The following is a 14,086-nucleotide window of genomic DNA, read 5'->3' on the forward strand; positions in this document are numbered from 1 at the left end:
CTGGAGAGTGGGGTGGAGGGAGCGAGGTGGGGGCTCGGAGAGTGGGGGCGAAGTGGGGGCTGTGAGAGTGGGCTAGTGGGAGCGGGGTGGGGGCTGTGTGAGTGGGGTAGTGGGGGCGAGGTGGGGTCTGGGAGAGTGGTGGGGGCTGAGAGTGGGGCAGATGGAGCTAGGTGGGGGCAGAGGGAGCGCGGTGGGGGCTGGGAGAGTGGGGTAGAGGGAGTGAGGTGGGGGCTGGGAGAGTGGGGTAGAGGGGGCGAGATGGGGGCTGGGAGAGTGGTGTGCAGGGAGCGAGGTGGGGGCTGTGAGAGTGGGGTGTGGGGAGTGAGGTGGGGGCTGGAGAGTGGGGTCGAGGGAGCGAGGTGGGTGCTGGGAGAGTGGGGTAGAGGGATCGAGGTAGGGGCTGGAAAGTGGGGTAGAGGGACCGAGGTGGGGGCTGGAGAGTGGGGTAGAGGGACCGAGGTGGGGGCTGGGAGAGAGGGGCAGAGGGAGCGAGGTGGGGGCTGGGAGAGTGGGGGCAGAGGGAGCGAGGTGGGGGCTGGGAGAGTGGGGCAGAGGGAGCGGGGTGGGGGGCTGGGAGAGTGGGGCAGAGGGAGCAGGGTGGGGGCTGGGAGAGTGGGTAGCGGGAGCGGAAGGGGGCTGGTAGAGTGGAGCAGGGAGAATGGGGAAGAGGGAGCGAAGTGGGTGCTGGGAGAGTGGGGAAGAGGGAGCGAGGTGGGGGCTGCGAGAGTGGGGTGGAGGGAGCGAGGTGGGGGCTGCGAGAGTGGGGTGGAGGGAGCGAGGTGGGGGCTGCGAGATTGGGGTAGAGGGAGCGGGCTGGGGGCTGCGAGAGTGGCGTAGAGGGAGCGGGGTGGGGCTGAGAGAGTGGGGTAGAGGGGCGAGGTGGGGGCTGTGGGAGTGGGGCAGAGGGAGCGGGGTGGGGGATGTGAGAGTGGGTTAGAAGGAGCGAGGTGGGGGCTGGGAGAGTGGGGTAGAGGGAGCCCGGTGGGGGCTGTGAGAGTGTGGTAGAGGGAGCGAGGTGGGGGCTGTGAGAGTGTGGTAGAGGGAGCGAGGTGGAGGCTGTGAGAGTGTGGTAGAGGGAGCGAGGTGGGGTCTGGGAGGGAGGGGTAGAGGGAGCGAGGTGGGGCTCGGAGAGTGAGGTAGAGGGAGCGGGGTGGGGGCTGGGATAGTGGGGTGGGGGCTGTGAGAGTGGGGTAGAGGGAACGAGTTGGGGGCTGTGAGAGTGGGGCGGAGGGAGCGAGGTGGGGTCTGTGAGAGTGGGGCAGAGGGAGCGAGGTGGGGGCTGTGAGAGTGGGTAGAGGGAACGAGTTGGGGGCTGTGAGAGTGGGGCGGAGGGAGCGATGTGGGGGCTGTGAGAGTGGGGTAGAGGGAGCGGGTTGGGGGCTGAGAGTGGGGTAGAGGGAGCGGGGTCGGGGCTGGGAGAGTGGGGTAGAGGGAGCGGGAGGGGGCTGGGAGAGTGGGGTAGAGGGAGCGGGAGGGGGCTGGGAGAGTGGGGTAGAGGGAGCGGGGTGGGGTCTGGGAGAGTGGGGCAGAGGGAGCGAGGTGGGGGCTGAGAGTGGGGTAGAGGGAGCTAGGTGCGGGCGGAGGGAGCGAGGTGGGGGCTGGGAGAGTGGGGTAGAGGGAGTGAGGTGGGGGCTGGGAGAGTGGGGTAGAGGGAGTGAGGTGGGGGCTGGGAGAGTGGGGTAGAGGGAGCGAGGTGGGTGCTGGGAGAGTGGGGTGTGGGGAGTGGAGGTGGGGGCTGGAGAGTGGGGTGTAGGGAGCGAGGTGGGGGCTGGACAGTGGGGTGTAGGGAGCGAGGTGGGGGCTGTGAGAGTGGGGAAGAGGGAGCGAGGTGGGGGCTGTGAGAGTGGGGTAGAGGGAGCGAGGTAGGGGCTGGGAAAGTGGGGTAGAAGGAGCGAGGTGGGGGCTGGAGAGAGGGGTTAGAGGGAGCGAGGTGGGGGCTGTGAGAGTGGGAAGAGGGAGCGAGGTGGGGGGCTGTGAGAGTGGGGTAGAGGGAGCGAGGTAGGGGCTGGGAAAGTGGGGTGTGGGGAGTGAGGTGGGGGCTGGAGAGTGGGGTGTAGGGAGCGAGGTGGGGGCTGGACAGTGGGGTGTAGGGAGCGAGGTGGGGGCTGTGAGAGTGGGGAAGAGGGAGCGAGGTGGGGGGCTGTGAGAGTGGGGTAGAGGGAGCGAGGTTGGGGCTGGGAAAGTGGGGTAGAAGGAGCGAGGTGGGGGCTGGAGAGAGGGGTAGAGGGAGCGAGGTGGGGGCTGTGAGAGTGGGGAAGAGGAGCGAGGTGGGGGCTGTGAGAGTGGGGTAGAGGGAGCGAGGTAGGGGCTGGGAAAGTGGGGTAGAAGGAGCGAGGTGGGGGCTGGGAAAGTGGGGTAGAAGGAGCGAGGTGGGGGCTGGAGAGTGGGGTGTAGGGAGCGAGGTGGGTGGCTGGACAGTGGGGTGTAGGGAGCGAGGTGGGGGCTGTGAGAGTGGGGAAGAGGGAGCGAGGTGGGGGCTGTGAGAGTGGGGTAGAGGGAGCGAGGTAGGGGCTGGGAAAGTGGGGTAGAAGGAGCGAGGTGGGGGCTGGAGAGAGGGGTAGAGGGAGCGAGGTGGGGGCTGTGAGAGTGGGGAAGAGGGAGCGAGGTGGGGGCTGTGAGAGTGGGGTAGAGGGAGCGAGGTGGGTGCTGGGAAAGTGGGGTGTGGGGAGTGAGGTGGGGGCTGGAGAGTGGGGTGTAGGGAGCGAGGTGGGGGCTGGACAGTGGGGTGTAGGGAGCGAGGTGGGGGCTGTGAGAGTGGGGAAGAGGGAGCGAGGTGGGGGCTGTGAGAGTGGGGTAGAGGGAGCGAGGTAGGGGCTGGGAAAGTGGGGTAGAAGGAGCGAGGTGGGGGCTGGAGAGAGGGGTAGAGGGAGCGAGGTGGGGGCTGTGAGAGTGGGGAAGAGGGAGCGAGGTGGGGGCTGTGAGAGTGGGGTAGAGGGAGCGAGGTAGGGGCTGGGAAAGTGGGGTAGAAGGAGCGAGGTGGGGGCTGGGAAAGTGGGGTAGAAGGAGCGAGGTGGGGGCTGGAGAGAGGGGCAGAGGGAGCGAAGTGGGGGCTGGGAGAGTGGGGCAGAGGGAGCGAAGTGGGGGCTGGGAGAGTGGGGCAGAGGGAGCGAAGTGGGGGCTGGGAGAGTGGGGCAGAGGGAGCGGGGGTGGGGGCTGGGAGAGTGGGGCAGAGGGAGCGGGGTGGGGGCGGGGAGAGTGGGGCAGAGGGAGCGGGGTGGGGGCTGGGAGAGTGGGGCAGAGGGAGCGGGAGGGGGCTGGAGGGGGTTGGTAGAGTGGTGCAGGGAGAGTGGGGTAGAGGGAGCGAGGTGGGTGCTGGGAGAGTGGGGAAGAGGGCGAGGTGGGGGCTGGAGAGTGGGGTAGAGGGAGCGAGGTGGGGGCTGGGAGAGTGGGGCAGAGGGAGCGAGGTGGGGGCTGAGAGTGGGGCAGTGGGGCTTGAGAGGGTGGGGTAGACTGAGCGGGGTGGGAGTTGGGAGAGGGGGCGAGGTGGGGGCTGGGAGAGTGGGGCAGAGGGAGCGAGTTGGGGGCTGACAGTGGGGCAGAGGGAGTGAGGTGGGGGCTGAGAGAGTGGAGTAGAGGGGTCGAGGTGGGGGCTGGAGAGAGGGGTGTAGGGAGCGAGGTGGGGGCTGGGAGAGTGGGGTGTCGGTTGCGAGGTGGGGGCTGGAGAGTGGGGTGGAGGGAGCGAGGTGGGGGCTCGGAGAGTGGGGTAGAGGGGGCGAGGTGGGGTCTGGGAGAGTGGGGCAGAGGGAGCGGGGTGGGGGCAGGGAGAATGGGGTAGAGGGAGCGAAGTGGGTGCTGGGAGAGTGGGGAAGAGGGAGCGAGGTGGGGGCTGTGAGAGTGGGGTAGAGGGAGCGGGCTGGGGGCTGTGAGAGTGGAGTAGAGGGGGCGGGGTGGGGCTGTGAGAGTGGGTTAGAGGGGGCGAGTTGGGGGCTGGGAGAGTGGGGCAGAGGGGGCGAGGTGGGGGCTGTGAGAGTGGGGTGGAGGGAGCGAGGTGGGGGCTGTGAGAGTGGGGTAGAGGGAGCGAGGTGGGGGCTGTGAGAGTGGGGTAGAGGGAGCGGGCTGGGGGCTGTGAGTGGGGTAGAGGGAGCGGGGTGGGGCTGTGAGAGTGGGGTAGAGGGGGCGAGTTGGGGGCTGGGAGAGTGGGGCAGAGGGAGCGAGGTGGGGGCTGAGAGTGGGGCAGTGGGAGCGAGGTGGGGGCTGAGAGTGGGGCAGTGGGAGCGAGGTGGGGGCTGAGAGGGTGGGGTAGAGGGAGCTGGGTGGGGGCTGTGAGGGTGGGGCAGAGGGGGCGAGGTGGGGGCTGGGAGAGTGGGGCATAGGGAGCGAGTTGGGGGCTGAGAGTGGGACAGAGGGAGCGAGGTGGGGGCTGGGAGTGTGGCGTAGAGGGAGCGGGGTGGGGGCTGTGAGAGTGGGGCAGAGGGAGCGAGTTGGGGGCTGTGGGAGTGGGGCAGAGGAAGCGGGGTGGGGGCTGTGAGAGTGGGTTAGAAGGAGCGAGGTGGGGGCTGTGAGAGTGGGGCCGAGGGAGCCCGGTGGGGGCTGTGAGAGTGGGGCCGAGGGAGCCCGGTGGGGGCTGTGAGAGTGGGGCCGAGGGAGCCCGGTGGGGCTGTGAGAGTGGGGCAGAGGGGGCGAGGTGGGGGCTGGGAGAGTGGGGCAGAGGGAGCGAGGTGGGGGCTGTGAGAGTGGGGTAGAGGGAGCGAGGTGGAGGCTGTGAGAGTGGGGTAGAGGGAGCGAGGTGGAGGCTGTGAGAGTGGGGTAGAGGGAGCGAGGTGGGGTCTGGGAGTGAGGGGTAGAGGGAGCGAGGTGGGGCTCGGAGAGTGAGGTAGAGGGAGCGGGGTGGGGGCTGGGATAGTGGGGTGGGGGCTGTGAGTGGGGTAGAGGGAACGAGTTGGGGGCTGTGAGAGTGGGGTGGGGTCTGTGAGAGTGGGGCAGAGGGAGCGAGGTGGAGGCTGGGAGAGTGGGATGGAGGGAGCAGGGTCGGGGCTGGGAGAGTGGGGTAGAGGGAGCGGGGTGGGGGCTGGGAGAGTGGGGTAGAGGGAGCGAGGTGGGGGCTGTGAGAGTGGGTTGGAGGGAGCGAGGAGGGGGCTGGGAGAGTGGGGTATAGGGAGCGAGCTGGGGGCTGCAGAGTGGAGTAGAGGGGGCGAGGTGGGGGCTGGAGAGAGGGGTGTAGGGAGCGAGGTGGGGGCTGGGAGAGTGGGGTGTCGGTTGCGAGGTGGGGGCTGGAGAGTGGGGTGGAGGGAGCGAGGTGGGGGCTCGGAGAGTGGGGTAGAGGGGGCGAAGTGGGGGCTGTGAGAGTGGGCTAGTGGGAGCGGGGTGGGGGCTGTGTGAGTGGGGTAGTGGGGGCGAGGTGGGGTCTGGGAGAGTGGGGCAGAGGGAGCTAGGTGGGGGCAGAGGGAGCGCGGTGGGGGCTGGGAGAGTGGGGTAGAGGGAGTGAGGTGGGGGCTGGGAGAGTGGGGTAGAGGGGGCGAGATGGGGGCTGGGAGAGTGGTGTGCAGGGAGCGAGGTGGGGGCTGTGAGAGTGGGGTGTGGGGAGTGAGGTGGGGGCTGGAGAGTGGGGTCGAGGGAGCGAGGTGGGTGCTGGGAGAGTGGGGTAGAGGGACCGAGGTGGGGGCTGGAGAGTGGGGTAGAGGGACCGAGGTGGGGGCTGGGAGAGAGGGGCAGAGGGAGCGAGGTGGGGGCTGGGAGAGTGGGGCAGAGGGAGCGAGGTGGGGGCTGGGAGAGTGGGGCAGAGGGAGCGAGGTGGGGGCTGGGAGAGTGGGGCAGAGGGAGCGAGGTGGGGGCTGGGAGAGTGTGGTAGAGGGAGCGAGGTGGGGGCTGTGAGAGTGTGGTAGAGGGAGCGAGGTGGAGGCTGTGAGAGTGTGGTAGAGGGAGCGAGGTGGAGGCTGTGAGAGTGTGGTAGAGGGAGCGAGGTGGGGTCTGGGAGGGAGGGGTAGAGGGAGCGAGGTGGGGCTCGGAGAGTGAGGTAGAGGGAGCGGGGTGGGGGCTGGGATAGTGGGGTGGGGGCTGTGAGAGTGGGGTAGAGGGAACGAGTTGGGGGCTGAGAGTGGGGCGGAGGGAGCGAGGTGGGGTCTGTGAGAGTGGGGCAGAGGGAGCGAGGTGGGGGCTGTGAGAGTGGGGTAGAAGGAGCGATGTGGGGGCTGTGAGAGTGGGGTAGAGGGAGCGGGTTGGGGGCTGAGAGTGGGGTAGAGGGAGCGGGGTCGGGGCTGGGAGAGTGGGGTAGAGGGAGCGTGAGGGGGCTGGGAGAGTGGGGTAGAGGGAGCGGGAGGGGGCTGGGAGAGTGGGGCAGTGGGAGCGAGGTGGGGGCTGAGAGGGTGGGGTAGAGGGAGCGGGGTGGGGGCTGGGAGAGTGGGGCAGAGGGTGCGAGGTGGGGGCTGGGAGAGTGGGGCAGAGGGCGTGAGTTGGGGGCTGAGAGTGGGGAAGAGGGAGCGAGGTGGGGGCTGTGGGAGTGGGGTGGGGGCTGTGAGTGGGTTAGAAGGAGCGAGGTGGGGGCTGTGTGAGTGGGTTAGAAGGAGCGATGTGGGGGCTGTGAGAGTGGGGCAGAGGGAGCGAGGTGGGGGCTGTGAGAGTGGGGCAGAGGGAGCGAGGTGGGGGCTGTGAGAGTGGGGCAGAGGGAGCGAGGTGGGGTCTGTGAGTGGGGCAGAGGGAGCGAGGTGGAGGCTGTGAGAGTGGGGTAGAGGGAGCGAGGTGGGGGCTGGGGTTGTGGGGTAGAGGTAGCGGGGTGGGGGCTGGGATAGTGGGGTGGAGGGAGCGGGGTGGGGGCTGTGAGTGGGGTAGAGGGAGCGAGGTGGGGGCTGTGAGTGGGGTGGAGGGAGCGAGGTGGGGGCTGGGGTTGTGGGGTAGAGGTAGCGGTGTGGGGGCTGGGAGAGCCTTATTTCTGAAGGTCACAATGTAGAATCAGTTTGGGTGGAAGTACGAAACAGCAAGGGGCAAACGACATTGTTGGGAGTTGTTTATAGGCCACCCAACGGCAGTGGCAATGTAAATCACAGTATCAATCAGGAAATCGGAGGTGCATGTCACAAGAGTAATACAGTAGCCATGGAGGATTTTAGTCTACATATAGTCTGGGTGAACCTAATTAATACTAATGTGGAGGATGAATTCTTGAAATGTTTGCGAGATGATTTTCTGAAACAGTATGTTGAACCAACTAGAGAACTGGCTATTTTAGGTCTAGTATTGTACAATGAGAAAGGTCTAATTAATCTTGTAGAGGAGACTTTAGGAAAAAGTGACTATAATATTTGATAGAATTTTACATTAAGTTTAAAAGTGATGTAGTTTGATCCAAAACTAGGATCTTAAGTCTAAGCACAGGAAACAATCAAAGTATGAGGGGCATGTTGACTATGGTGGATTGGAAAACTACATTAAAAGCTTTGATGGTAGACTGGCAGTGGTTAATATTGAATGAACTAATACATGGTTTACAACAAAAATATATTCTTTTAATGCACAAAAACCAAGCGATGAAAGTGTTCCAACTGTGGCTAATGAAAGAAATCAAGGATTGTGTTAGATCAATGAAAGAGGTGTATAAAGTTGCCAAGAAAAAGGTAAGCTTGAGGATTGGGAACATTTTAGAATTCTGCAAAGGAGGACCAAGAAAACAATTAAGGAAGGGAAAATAGAATATGAGAGTAAACTAGCGAGGAACATAAAAACGGACTGTAAAAGCTTCTATAGGTATGTAAAACGGAAAAGATTAGCAAAAACAAATGAGTCCATTCCAAGTGGAGTCAGGAGAATTTATCATGGGGTATAAGGAAATGGCAGAGACACTGAACAAATACTTTGTGTCTGTTTCACAGAGGAAAATACTAAAAACCTCCCAGAAATAATGGAGAATCAAGGGACTAGTGTAAATGAGGAACTGCAAGTTATTAATAGTAAAAGAGGTAGGACTAGAGAAATTAATGGGACTTACTAAATCCCCTGGATCTGATGATCTACATCCCAGAGTGTTGAAGGAGGTGGATGTAGAGATAGTAGATGCATTGATGATCATCTTTCAAACTTCTATAGACTAGAATGATTAATGCAGATCGGAAGGTGTCAAATGTAACCCCGCTATTTAAGAAAGGAGGGAGAGAGAAAATGGGGACCTAGATACCTGTTAGGCTAACATCAGTCATAGGGAAAATGCTATAATCTATAATAAAGGATGTGATAACAGGACACTTAGAAAATAATGGTGGGATTGGGCAGAGTCAACATGGATTTATGAAAGGGAAATCATCTTTAACAAACCTGGTGGAGTTTTTTGAGGATGTAACTAGTAGAATGGATAAGGGGGGAACCTGTGGATGTGGTATATTTAGATTTTCAGAAAGCTTTTGATAAGGTCCCACACAAGAGGTTATTAAACAAATTTAGAGCACATGGCTTTGAGGGGGGGAATATACTGGCATGGATTGAGAACTAGTTGACGGACAGAAAATAGAGTTGGAATAATGGGTCATTTTTCAGATTGGGAGGCTGTGACTAGTGGGGTAGTGCTGGGTCGGCCCAGCTCTTCATAATTTATTTCAGTGATTGGGATGTGGGGATTAAATGCAATGTTTCCAAGTTTGCAGATGACACAAAACTAGGTGGAAGTGTGAATTGTGAGGAGGATGCAAAGACGCTTCGAGGGGATTTGGAGAAGCTGAGTGAGTGGGCAAAAATTTGGCAGATGAAATACAATGTGGAGAAATGTGAGATTGTCCACTTTGAGTATTTCATGAATAAGTGACAGCCGTTTGCTGGTTCATTTCTCAGGGCAATGCCTTGACCAGTCAGAGTCAAGCTGCCTGGTTTTAAATTGCAAACAAAGCTTGACAGTTCACTGTCAGTCACTGTAAACTGGTGCATTCTCCATGGAAATGCCTCTACCAATCACAGTTCACTTGCCAACCAAGCAGCACTCTCTTCGCACACAGTATAAAGTTATTTTCCCTTACATTGGTATTCTTGTGGATTGTCCTGATGAGTGCAAGACGAAAAGCTTTGACAGCATGTCTCTGTTTTATCCACTTTGATAGCAAAAACAGAAATACAGAGTGTTTTTTAAATGGTGAGAGGCTGGGAAGTTTAGTTTAGTTTAGAGATACAGCACTGAAACAGGCCCTTCGGACCACCGTGTCTGTGCCGACCATCAACCACCCATTTATACTAATCCTACACTAATCCCATATTCCTACCACATCCCCACCTGTCCCTATATTTACCTACCACCTACCTATACTAGTGGCAATTTATAATGGCCAAACCTGCAGTGTTGAACTTCAAAGGGACTTGGGTGTCCTTGTTCATGAGTCACAGAAAGCTACCATGTAGATACAGCAAACAATTAAGAAGGTAAATGATATATTGACCTTTATTACAAGAGGATTTGAATATAGGAATAAAGATGTTTTACTGCAATTATATAGAGCCAAGGTGAAATTGCACTGGGAGTATTGTGTGCAGTTTTGGTCTCCTTACCCAAGGAAAGATATACTTGCAATAGAGGGAGTGCAACGAAGGTTCACCAAAATAACTCCTGAGATGGAAGGATCGTCCTGTGTGGAAAGATTAAACAGACTGGGCCTTTATTCTCCGGAGTTTAGAAGAATGAAAAGTGATCTCATTCAAGCTTACAGAATTCTTACAGGGCTGGTCAGGGTAGATGCAGGAAGGATGTTTCCTGTGACTGGGGAGTCCAGAACCAGGGGACACGGTTTCAGAATAAAGGGTAGGCCATTTAGGACTGAGATGCAAAGGCTTTTCTTCATTCAGAGGGTGGTGAATCTTTGGAATTCTCTGCCCCAAAGGGCTGTGGAGGCTCAGTCGTTGAGTGTGTTCAAGAGGAAGATCAATAGTTTTCTACATATTAAAAAGATCAAAAGATACGGAGATAGTGCAGGAAAATGGTGTTGAAGTAGAAGATCAAACAGGACCTCACTGAATGGCAGAGTGGGGTCGAAGGGCTGAATGGCCTACTCCTACTATTTCTTATGTTCTTATGACTCTGTGATTGAAAATATTCTTCAGCAGCAGTTGCAAGGCTGGGGAGGGGTGATACACAGGGCCAGGGTGGTGGGGAGGTGTGCTGATGTTTTGAACAAAGAAAATTACAGCACAGGAACAGGCCCTTCGGCCCTCCAAGCCTGCGCCGATCCAGATCCTCTATCTAAACATGTCGCCTATTTTCTAAGGGTCTTGTATCTCTTTTCTTCCTGCCCGTTCATGTATCTGTCTAGATACATCTTAAAAGACGCCATCGTGCCCGCATCTACCACCTCCGCTGGCAACGCGTTCCAGGCACCCACCACCCTCTGCGTAAAGAACTTTCCACGCATATCCCCCCTAAACTTTTCCCCTTTCACTTTGAACTCGTGTCCTCTAGTAATTGAATCCCCCACTCTGGGGAAAAAGCCTCTTGCTATCCACCCTGTCTATACCTCTCATGATTTTGTACACCTCAATCAGGTCCCCCCTCAACCTCCGTCTTTCTAATGAAAATAATCCTAATCTACTCAACCTCTCTTCATAGCTAGCGCCCTCCATACCAGGCAACATCCTGGTGAACCTCCTCTGCACCCTCTCCAAAGCATCCACATCCTTTTGGTAATGTAGCGACCAGAACTGCACGCAGTATTCCAAATGTGGCCGAACCAAAGTCTTATACAACTGTAACATGACCTGCCAACTCTTGTACTCAATACCCCGTCCGATGAAGGGAAAGCATGCCGTATGCCTTCTTGACCACTCTATTTACCTGCGTTGCCACCTTCAGGGAACAGTGGACCTGAACACCCAAATCTCTCTGGACATCAATTTTCCCCAGGACTTTTCCATTTACTGTATAGTTCACTCTTGAATTGGATCTTCCAAAATGCATCACCTCGCATTTGCCCTGATTGAACTCCATCTGCCATTTCTCTGCCAACTCTCCAATCTATCTATATTCTGCTGTATTCTCTGACAGTCCCCTTCACTATCTGCTACTCCACCAATCTTAGTGTCGTCTGCAAACTTGCTAATCAGTCCACCTATACTTTCCTCCAAATCATTAATATATATCACAAACAACAGTGGTCCCAGCACGGATCCCTGTGGAACACCACTGGTCACACGTCTCCATTTTGAGAAACTCCCCTCTACTGCTACTCTCTGTCTCCTGTTGCCCAGCCAGTTCTTTATCCATCTAGCTAGTACACCTTGGACCCCATGCGCCTTCACTTTCTCCATCAGCCTGCCATGGGGAACTTTATCAAACGCCTTACTGAAGTCCATGTATATGACATCGACAGCCCTTCCCTCATCAATCAACTTTGTCACTTCCTCAAAGAATTCTATTAAGTTGGTAAGACATGACCCTTCCCTGCACAAAACCATGTTGCCTATCACTGATAAGCCCATTTTCTTCCAAATGGGAATAGATCCTATCCCTCAGTATCTTCTCCAGCAGCTTCCCTACCACTGACGTCAGGCTCACCGGTCTATAATTACCTGGATTATCCCTGCTACCCTTCTTAAACAAGGGGACAACATTAGCAATTCTCCAGTCCTCTGGGACCTCACCCGTGTTTAAGGATGCTGCAAAGATATCTGTTAAGGCCCCAGCTATTTCCTCTCTCGCTTCCCTCAGTACCTGGGATAGATCCCATCCGGACCTGGGGACTTATCCACCTTAATGCCCTTTAGAATACCCAACACTTCCTCCCTCCTTATGCCGACTTGACCTAGAGTAATCAAACATCTGTTCCTAACCTCAACATCCGTCATGTCCCTCTCCTCGGTGAATACCGATGCAAAGTACTCGTTTAGAATCTCACCCATTTTCTCTGAGTCCAAGCATAACATTCCTCCTTTGTCCTTTAGTGGGCCAATCCTTTCTCTAGTTACCCTCTTTCTCCTTATGTATGAATAAAAGGCTTTGGGATTTTCTTGAACCTGTTTGCTAAAGATATTTCATGACCCCTTTTAGCTCTCTTAATTCCTCGTTTCAGATTGGTCCTACATTCCCGACATTCTTTCAAAGCTTCGTCTTTCATCAGCCGCCTAGACCTTATGTATGCTTCCTTTTCCTCTTAGCTAGTCTCACAATTTCACCTGTCATCCATGGTTCCCTAATCTTGCCATTTCTATCCCTCATTTTCACAGGAACATGTCTCTCCTGCACGCTAATCAACCTCTCTTTAAAAGCCTCCCACATATCACATGTGGATTTACCTTCAAACAGCTGCTCCCAATCTACATTCCCCAGCTCCTGCCGAATTTTGGTATAGTTGGCCTTCCCCCAATTTAGCACTCTTCCTTTCGGACCACTCTCGTCTTTGTCCATGAGTATTTTAAAGCTTACGGAATTGTGATCACTATTCCCAAAGTAGTCCCCTACTGAAACTTCAACCACCTGGCCGGGCTCATTCCCCAACACCAGGTCCAGTATGGCCCCTTCCCGAGTTGGACTATGTACATACTGCTCTAGAAAACCCTCCTGGATGCTCCTTACAAATTCTGCTCCATCTAGACCTCTAACACTAAGTGAATCCCAGTCAATGTTGGGAAAATTAAAATCTCCTATCACCACCACCCTGTTGCTCCTACATCTTTCCATAATCTGTTTACATATTTGTACCTCTATCTCACGCTCGCTGTTGGGAGGCCTGTAGTACAGCCCCAACATTGTTACCGCACCCTTCCTATTTCTGAGTTCTGTCCATATTGCCTCACTGCTCGAGTCCTCCATAGTGCCCTCCTTCAGCACAGCTGTGATATCCTCTTTGACCAGTAATGCAACTCCTCCACCCCTTTTACCTCCCTCTCTATCCCGCCTGAAGCATCGATATCCTGGGATATTTAGTTGCCAATCATACCCTTCCCTCAACCAAGTCTCAGTAATAGCAATAACATCATACTCCCAGGTACTAATCCAAGCCCTAAGTTCATCTGCCTTACCTACTACACTTCTTGCATTAAAACAAATGCACCTCAGACCACCAGTCCCTTTACATTCTTCATCTGCTCCCTGCCTGCTCTTCCCCTTAGTCACACTGACTTCATTATCTAGTTCCTTACAGGCTTTTGTTACTACCTCCTTACTGTCAACTGACCTCCTCAATTGGTTTCCCATCCCCCTGCCACATTAGTTTAAACCCTCCCCAACAGCGTTAGCAAAAGCACCCCCAAGGACATTGGTTCCAGTCCGGCCCAGGTGTAGACCGTCCAATTTGTAATAGTCCCACCTCCCCAGAACCGGTCCCAATGTCCCAAAAATCTGAACCCCTCCTTCCTGCGCCATCTCTCAAGCCACGCATTCATCCTGACTATTCTTTCATTTTTACTCTGACTATCACGTGGCACTGGTAGCAATCCTGAGATTACTACCTCTGAGGTCCTACTTTTTAACTTGGCTCCTAACTCCCTAAACTCTGCTTGTAGGACCTCATCCCGTTTTTACCTATATCATTGGTGCTTATGTGCACAATGACAACTGGCTGTTCACCCTCCCCCTTCAGAATGTTCTGCAGCCGATCTGAGACATCCCTGACCCGTGCACCTGGGAGGCAACATACCATTCGGGAGCCTCGTTTTCGACCACAGAACCGCCTATCTACTCCCCTTACAATCGAATCCCCTACGACTATAGCCCTTCCACTCTTTTTCCTGCCCTTCTGAACAGCAGAGCCAGCCACGGTGCCATGAACCTGGCTACTGCTGCCTTCCCCTGGTGAGCCATCTCCCTCAACAGTATCCAAAACGGTATACTTGTTTTGGAGGGAGATGACCACAGGGGACTCCTGCGCTGCCTTCCTGCTCTTTCTCTGCCTTTTGGTCACCCATTCCCTTTCTCCCTCAGCAATCCTAATCTGCGGTGTGACCAATTCACTAAACGTGCTATCCACGACCTCCTCAGCATCGCGCATGCTCCAAAGTGAGTCCATCCGCAGCTCGAGAGCCGTCATGCGGTCTAACAAGAGCTGCAGTTGGACACACTTCCTGCACGTGAAGGAGTCAGGGACATCAGCCATGTCCCTGAGCTCCCACATTGAGCAAGAGGAGCATGTCACGGGTCTGAGATCTCCTGCCATTTTTAATCTTAAGTTTAACTTAGTTAAATGAAAAAGGA

The 14,086-nt window shown here is 56.4% G+C and overlaps 1 protein-coding gene across 1 annotated transcript in view; it reads left to right on the forward strand.

Annotated features, from left to right (window-relative positions):
- The window catches only part of vps28 (VPS28 subunit of ESCRT-I), a 74,469-nt gene that overhangs the window by 56,920 nt on the left and 3,463 nt on the right, over nucleotides 1-14,086 (forward strand). The window lies entirely within an intron of this gene.

The sequence above is a fragment of the Heterodontus francisci genome, unplaced genomic scaffold (genome assembly GCF_036365525.1).
Source record: "Heterodontus francisci isolate sHetFra1 unplaced genomic scaffold, sHetFra1.hap1 HAP1_SCAFFOLD_559, whole genome shotgun sequence".
NCBI classification, from domain to species: Eukaryota; Metazoa; Chordata; class Chondrichthyes; order Heterodontiformes; family Heterodontidae; genus Heterodontus; species Heterodontus francisci.